The sequence below is a fragment of the Dipodomys ordii genome, unplaced genomic scaffold (genome assembly GCF_000151885.1).
Source record: "Dipodomys ordii isolate 6190 unplaced genomic scaffold, Dord_2.0 Scaffold39, whole genome shotgun sequence".
NCBI lineage: Eukaryota > Metazoa > Chordata > Mammalia > Rodentia > Heteromyidae > Dipodomys > Dipodomys ordii.
Genome location: NW_012267255.1, coordinates 13,729,400 through 13,738,189, shown reverse-complemented (window position 1 = coordinate 13,738,189; position 8,790 = coordinate 13,729,400). Strand labels below are relative to the sequence as shown.

The 8,790-nt window shown below is 37.4% G+C and overlaps 1 pseudogene; it reads right to left on the bottom strand.

Annotated features, from left to right (window-relative positions):
* Nucleotides 1-3,275: 3,275 nt before the first annotated feature.
* LOC105987120 lies at nucleotides 3,276-3,569 on the bottom strand (annotated as a pseudogene).
* Between the last annotated feature and the right edge of the window lie 5,221 nt (nucleotides 3,570-8,790).

The window sequence follows — 8,790 nt, the reverse complement described above, 5'->3', positions numbered from 1 at the left end:
TTTTACTTTTGATTTACTGCGAAACATAATAACTCCCACAATTGCATTTCAGATCATACAAAAGGATATATGGACAATAAAATTTCAAAGAAATAAAAGTCATATGAAATCCCAGAAACTATTCTATTAACACTATGATACAGATTTGTTTTTGATTCATGTGCTGTATGTATCAGTAAAGCCATGTATACAAGTCTATACTCTGTATTATTCAATAATGTCACTGTATTATTACAGTTTCTTCATTATATAGCAGTCATTTAGTTCTTTGCTATAAAATAATTGATTATAGGCCAAGTGTAAGATGCTCATACCTGCAAGCCTAGGCTGAGACCTGGAAGATCATAGTTTATAGCTAGACCAAGTAAAAAACTTCATGAAATTCCATCTCCCAAATAACTATCAAAAAACTCAACTGATGGTGTAGTTCAAGTGGTAGAGATCCAACTGAGAAATTAAACTAAGCAAGAATGAGGCCTTGAGTTCAAACTTTGCTACTAGCAATACTAATAATAATAATGATAATGATAATAAGAATAATCTAATATAATAATAATAAAGCCATCTTTTTATCATTTTAGCTTTAAGTAAATATAACTTTAAATAAATAATGTTGTATCCATATTCTGGTTTGTACTTCTGTTTTCTTAAATTTCTACATTAGGAATTTTACATTTTAATAATCATTGAATCATATAGAGATCATTTTCAATATTATTTCTTTAACAAATAAAGAAAAATACTGTGAATATTACTCAAGTTAAGACATCATTTACATTTTGATAAACTCTTTGCTATACTGATTTTTAAATTAAAAAAAATCCTCCCCTCATTGAAGTAACATTTAAAATCTCTAGATTTAAATGTATAGCTTGATACCTTGACAAGGAATGCACTCATAAAACCAAGCCCACACCACAGTATTGAATATGGCCATTTTTCATAAAAGTTCTTTAGTGTTCATTCCCAATAAACTTCTGCTGAAAGAAATAATTATTGCAAAATGGGCACCATTGGCTCATGCCAGTGTTCCTAGCAAATCATGAGACTGAGCTCTGGAAATTACAGTTCAAAGCCAGACAAATTCAAAAGACATTTATCTCCAGTTAACACCAAAAAGCCAGATTTAAGTGGAGTTATTTCTCAAGTGGTAGAGTGCCAGCTTTGAGCAAAATGTCCAAGCAAGAGCATGAGGCATTAGCAATATCAATAGAAAGCCCATGGAATGGGAGAACATCTTCACTAGCCATACAATGGACAAGGGTCTCATATCTAAAATATACCTGGACTCAAAAAATTAAATCTCCCAACAACAAATCCTCAAAGAAGCAACTGCCCAATAAATAAGTGGGCTAAAGACTTAAAGAGAAACTTCTCTGAAGAGGAAAGAAGGATGGCCAATAGACACATGAAGAAATGCTCAACCTCTCTAGCCATAAAATAAATGCAAATCAAAATAACACTGAGATACCACCTCACCCTAGTTAGAATGGCTATAATCAAGAACTCTAATGTGGCCAGAAGGGAACACTACTGCATTGTTGGTGGGAGTGTAAACTTGTTCAACCACTTTGGAAAGCAGTATGGAGGTTCCTCAAAAGACTCCACATAGAGCTCCCCTATGACCCAGCATTCCCACTTTGGGGCATTTACCCAAATGATCACAAACAAGACCATACTAAAGCTACCAGCACAACTATGTTTATTGCAGCCTTATTTACCATAGCTAAGATATGGAACCAACCCAGATGCCCCTCAGTAGATGAATGGATCAAGAAAATATGGTATATATAGACAATGGAAGTCTATGCCTCCATCAGAAAGAATGACATTGCCCCATTTGTTAGGAAATGGAAGACTTGGAAAAAATTATATTAAATGAAGTAAGCCAGGCCCAAAGAAACATAGGTCCCATGGTTTCCCTTATTTGCAATTACTAGTATATGTCTGAGACAAGCAGAAACAGTCAGATTAAGTTGATGTTAGGTGAAATGAACTCCAAGATAAGTATTCAAATGTATTTTTTTCTTTCTTCTTCTTCTTTCTTTCTTCTTCTTTCTTCTTCTTCTTCTTTCTTCTTCTAACATATTTATAAGATGATTTCTTTGTTGCTATGTATGTCCCTCCCCCACTGCATTACCCCTGTTTTCACTGTATTTGATGTTGGTATAATTTGTGGAGGGGAAGGGCAAAAACAAATCGTTTAAATAGAGATATAGGTGGACCCATTGCAACAATGAGATGTACAAGTCGCTATGTCAAAAAATGAACTTTACAACTTTGGCGGGGCGGGCAGAGCGCAGGGTGTTGGTTGGTTGGTTGGTGGAGATGGAAAGGGATGGGAAGGGGAAACAAAGGAGCAGGCAACAATGCTTGATAAGAAATGTACTCATTACCTTGCCCATGTAATTGTAACCCCTCTTTACAGTATTTTCACAATAAAAAAGAGCACAAGGCAATAACAACACACACACACACACACACACACACACACAGGGGAGTGGAGGGGAGGGGAGAGGGAGGGAGGAGAGAGGAAGGAAAAACTATTATTGTTATCTTCTTCTCTGGGTTACTTTGATTTTTCTAAATCTTTATTGTATCATGTGTGCTCATGTGTCTGGCTTTTTTCCTTTGGCACAGGGCTCTTCATATTTGTCCATATTTCTGCTTCTATCAATATTTAATTTCTTTTCATTATTTAGTAGTATTGTGTAACTATACTAAAATTGTGTCTTCCATTTTCCTTTTGATGAAAATCTAGGGTTGTGTCTATTGTGATTAAAGAAGCTATGGAATCCTATCAAGTCCTTTTAAGTGCATGGGCACAAGTGTGTTTGCATGTGTGTGTGTGTGTGTGTGTGTGTGTGTGTGTGTGTGTGTGTAAATACTACCAGTATAAATTCTGAGTCTCTAGAGGTTATATTTAATGTTATAAGAAATTCCCCAATAACATTCTGGTGGCTGTACCATATTATACTCCCTCCAACAATGTGTAAGTCTTCGTTCCTCTACATCCCTTCCAACATTGAGTATTGATTTTTTCAAGTTTTATTCCATATAGTTCATAGGAATTGGCATCTAATTTTGAATTGTATTTTTATTTTCCTGATGACTAATGATGCCAATTAAACATTTAAAATGGACTTATCAATCCTTGTGAAGGGTTGTGAAGTATCTGAATTATCCAAGTCTTTGACCAACTTATTTTTTATCATGTTCAATCATTACTTTTTTAAAGAAACATACCATTATTGTATGACTAATCTTTTAAATTCTCAAGATGAACTGGACGCTGCAACAGCTATCTCTTGGGTTCAAGTATTGTTCCTTCATGGAGTTCATGCCTGAATCTGTGAGAGACAGTTTTCAGGTGGCTCATCAGATCTGTCCCAGTAATGTTTCGTGTCTTAGCATTGTCAGTCTAGTTACACTCTCTCGTGCATTTTGCAGGGTAGCCACATTTGCCACACGTGGACTTCTGAAAGTGGTAGGTCTTTAGAAGCACAGCGGCGGCACAACCTGTGTGTTTTATTGTGACACTTTCCAAATGATGACATTCACTTTGTCATCTTGCCTCTGCTGCTGAGACAAAAAAAGAAGACGAAGAAGACGAAGAAGAAGAAGGAGAAGAAGAAGAAGAAGAAGAGGAGGAGGAGGAGGAGGAGCTCATTATTATTTTTTTCATTTTTTTTCATTATTATTTTTATATAGGTATTATTCTGGATTTCAAATGTTTATTTGATGTGATTTGTGATGTGTTTTATCATAATCTGTTACTTGATCACTTTTTTGTCATTGTCTTTTGAGAAGCTGAAGTGTCTACTTTTAAGAAAATACATCAAGGCTAAGTGCTGGTGGCTCACATCTATAATCCTACTTATTCAGGAGGCTGAGATCAAAGAATCATGGTTTGAAGTCAGCCCAGGCAGGAAAGTCCATGAGATTCTTATCTCCAATTAACCAGCAAGAAGGCAGAAGTAAAACTGTGGTTCAACTGGTAGAGTGCTAATTTTAAGCAAAATAAGCTAAGGGACAGCACCCAGGCCTTAAATTCAAGCCCCAGTAATGATGTGCACACATACACATGCATACAGATGCATACACACACACACACACATACACATGCGTGTGCACACACACACACACAAGTATATAAATTTTTAGAAGTGCTCACTATTGTTTTTTCTACACTGCTATGGTTTGGGTGGCTTTATCACTTCCAAACTTTATACTCATACTCAATTCCCAGTGCAAGAGTATTGTGGAGCATGCCCCCCTGGGAGTTCATTGAACCGCAAGTGGGATTAGATGCTCTTAGCAAAGGGAGTCCAACCCCCCCCCCTCCACCTTTCTTCAAATCATTTCTTTCCCTCCCACCTTCCATCATGTTTGGATGTGGCCAGATGTCCTTATTCACATCAAATTCTAGTGTCTCATGATAGCCTTCCTGTCCTCCTAGAGCTACAAGAAATAAATCTGTACTTTATATGTTACTTAAGCACAAATGTTGTACAGTAGCAGAACAAAAATAAAAGGATGGGTATCTACCCTGACTTATTTTCCTATAGAAACTCTATTGTTTGAAATCTCACATTTAAGTCCAAAATCATTGATGAATTAACTTTTGTGTATGATGTGAGACAGAGCCTACGTAATGGTTACCCATCTGAATTATTAGTGAGTCCCATGGATTTTTTTCTGCCCACATTGGCTTCAAAAGAGACCTTCCAGGTGTCAGCCTTCTGAGGAGCTAGAATCATAAGCATGAGCTCAAAACACCCAACTGGAGTCTACTCTTAGTACTGAAACAAAGGTATAATTCAACACTAATGGTAAATTGCCAGGATGTCCAAACAAGGAACCAAAAATGTCTGGTGTAAGAGTCAGGAGATGTGATTGATTCCACATCTGAGCTGGTGGCCTCGACCATTTCTGGTCTGCTCCAAGCCTCCAGTGAAAATGAAGGGTGGTGCTTGGTGAACTCTAAGCTTTCAATAAGCTCTTCAGGCTGATTTGAGAGAACTTTCAAATCATCTCCCCTTACCCCTATTCCCAACAGGCCCCCATATTTCTCCATAGCATGTAAGGAGCTAGAAATGCAAAATCAGGGAGAATACCACCTTCTCCCAATCAGTAACAAGAATAGGCCAATTTAAGGGATACATTGCATAAAAGAAACCTCCCACAAATTTGTTGACTAAAATTAATTTCCTCTCATACTTCCATAACTTGTAAAGATTCATCTGAATTTTCTGCAGATGTTCAAATTCCTTCTTACATTCAGAATACGTAACTTGACAAAAGTTAGCTGAGTCAGAAATTTCAAGCACACCCTTTGGAGAGATATCTATAGTTTACACAAAGTATTATTTGGCTTTTGTGAGCTATTCTACCAAAGGGCAAAGAAATATCACTCCAAGAATAACTCAAATATCAAAGAAGGAAAGGCTGAGCTGACTTTTTCCTCCTTTCTTGTTGATAAAGAAAGAACTATTAGGATTGCCCCACACAAACCACTGAGCCCTTTTTGAAAGGGAGAAACATTTTTCCAATTGCTGTGCAAGGCTGATATTCCACAGTCAGGGCATTAGATTTAAATTCCTGAGACATTAGAACATGTATTATTGTGTGTGTGTGTGTGTGTGTGTGTGTGCGCGCACATGCACGTGCATGCGTGTGTGTGTGTGTGCTGGTACTTGAGCTTGAACTCAGGACCTCATGCTGCCATTCCTTCTTTTGCTTAAGACTAGCGCTCTACCACTTGAGCCACACCTCCACTTCCAACTTCATGATGGCTAATTGGAGACAAGAATGTCTCAGATTTTTCTACTTGGACTGGCTTGGAACTTTGATCCTCAGGTCTCAGCTTCTTGAGTAGCTAAATTTACAGGTATAAGCCATTGGTGCCTGGGTTCCTATATATCTGGTTATCTTTTGCATGCAGCAATTTTCAAATTTTTCAAATAAAGTTGTGTGGTTTTGATTGGTCTTGACAGAGTTTTGCTTTGTAGCCCAGGTTAGTCTCAAACTCATGATCTTCCTACTTTAGCCTCCCAAGTGATAAGATTACAGACATTCCCCCCATGCCAACTCAAATGAAGTTCTACTTCTTCATGACAGTATGAACATGGTCAATTGATTTCTTCCCAAGCTACAAGAATACCAGTTTCTATATTATTCTTCCTCTTACTAACCTCATGGCATTTTGTTGCTATTAACATTAAGTATAATTTTTTTTGGTCAGTCGTGGGGCTTGAACTCTGGGCCTAGGTGCTGTCCCTGAGCTCTTCAGCTCAAGGCAAGCACTCTAACACTTAAGCCACAGTGCCACTTCCAGTTTTCTGGTGGTTTTTTTGGAGATAAAAGTCTCATGGGATTTCCTGCCTGGGCTGGCTTTGAACCGTAATCCTCAGATCTCAGCCTCTGGAGTAGTTAAAATTACAGGCATAAGCTACTGGCACCCAGCACATTAAGTATAATTTATATATCCTAAAATGTACTCACTTTTAGATTATGATTAGTTGACTTTACTATGTTTATGCCAAATTATACAACCATCACTATAAGCCAGTTTCAGAATAACTCTTGAGACCATCTGTAGTCAGTCTTTATTCCCACCCCAGCCCTATTTTCCTTTTCCATAGACTTGCTTGCTCTGAGCATTCCACATGTGTACAATAACATAATAGGTGATTATTTAAATATCCAGCTTCCTTCATGTAATATAACATACCAGATCCATTTCTGCCTCTACTCTTTGTACTTGTAGGCTGTGTCTCCTTTTCAACCTACCTAAACCCTTCATTATAACTTCTGGTGATGCTGTTGTGTTGGGAACAACTTAGGATCCAAATCTTTTTACATATTTCTCTTTGATGCCTCTGACCCACAATCTCCACCTTCTTTGCTCCCAGTCTCTGAGGCTGTCTCTAGGCTTCAGTTCTTCCTTTGTTGTCTCACATACTGATCATATTTTTCTTGCCAATTAAAAAGGGAAAAACAAATCCATTTATGGAAACACATTTGGCAGTAAAGTAAATGTTGCATTAAAAGATGATGGATTTGGTATGTCTTCCATACACGTCTGTTTCCCAAGGACAATCACCAAGGGCCCCACACAGGTAGGAGGGGCAACATGGATGGAAGTCGTGCTGATTTCTATAGATCCTTAAGCCAGAAGAGCTGTTGGCAAACTGGAAGAAGTCAGCTAATTTTAGAAACCTCACTATTCTCCTTTCCTCAAGTACCCCCAACCCCCCAAATTGCAGTAGCTATGATCCTTCAAGAATAGATCCCATGTCTTCTGATGAATATTTACTCCCACATTTGTACATAGGCACATTGTTGTACGTAGTGGCTACTAAATAAATCCATCTGAAAAATGAGTGCAGGAGTTTATGGATGAGTCGGCGATGAAACTATCACATGAGAAAACTTTCTGAGATCTGGCCACCACGATCTCAGGAGATTCCAAGACAAGAAGTTGATATGAACTTCAGCCAGAAATTTCAAAAACTCAAATAAATATTGATAAATACTGCACATCCAATTAAGAATGCATACATGAGGTATAGAAGAGTCCCAAAATCCAAACACACAGTAACAAGGGCATATGTCATAAAGTGCAAACTTCTCCCTCTTTCTGGGCAGTTCATTCATGTTTCAGGGAATTCTTATGTATTATTTCCTCTGGTAATTTTTTAGTTTTGCATCTCAGCTTAGATTATAGTCTTTTTCTTTGTGTGTGTGACAGGTAGGGGTACTAGGGCTTGAATTTAAGGTGTAGCTTTTTGCTCCAGAGTAGCATGATGACTCTTGAGCCATGGCTCCACGTGAAATTCTTATCTCATGGACTTTGCTACCCAGGCTGGCTACACATTATCATTCTTAGATTCCCAACCTCCTGAGTAGCTAGGATTACAAGTACAATCTACCAGCATATGCTAATTAGAGTCTTAATTTTTCCTGTAACAGTTCAAGAAATAGTTATTGCATCCCTAGTTATACAAGCATGAGCAAAACAGAAATAAAATAAAAGCAAAAACCTATACTCACAGAATTTATACTTAGTGAATTACATGTTATCGATTCTGTGACTTTGGTATGTATTTTCTACATACTTAACAGCTAAAAATCAGTTCAGTTTTAGCCACAATCTCAAGACCTTGCTTAAAACAGAGTGTTTAAATTATGTACACTGGTTGGATGAATGAATAACTAAATCACCATTTATTGAATACATCAATGTCTGCTTGAGTTACTCTAACAGAAAGACACACCTACCCTTATATGGATGACATTTTTCTGCTCTAATTCAAATGTCAGCTAACTTAGACCATAAAACTATTTTTTAATGTTTTTATTGTGAAAATACTGTACAAAGGGGTTACAAACACATGAGCAAGGTAATGAGTACATTTCTTATCAAGCATTGGTGCCTCCTCCTTTGTTTTTCCCCTACCATCCCTTCCTTCCCATCTCCACAACTACACTCCCCTCCCTGTCCCCCTCTCCCCCTCCCCCTGGCCTAAATTGTAAAGTTCATTTTTCAACATAGTGTCTTGTACATCTCATTGTTACAATAGGTCAACCTGTATCCCTATTTAAACAATTTTCCCTTCCCCTCCCTAATATCAAATACAGTGAAAACAGGGGTTATACCGGGAAGGACATACAAAGCAACAATTTTTTAAGAAGAAAGAAAAAGAAAGAAAGAAAGAAAGAAAGAAAGAAAGAAAGAAAGAAAGAAAGAAAGAAAGAAAGAAAGAAAGAAAGAAAGAAAGAAAGAAA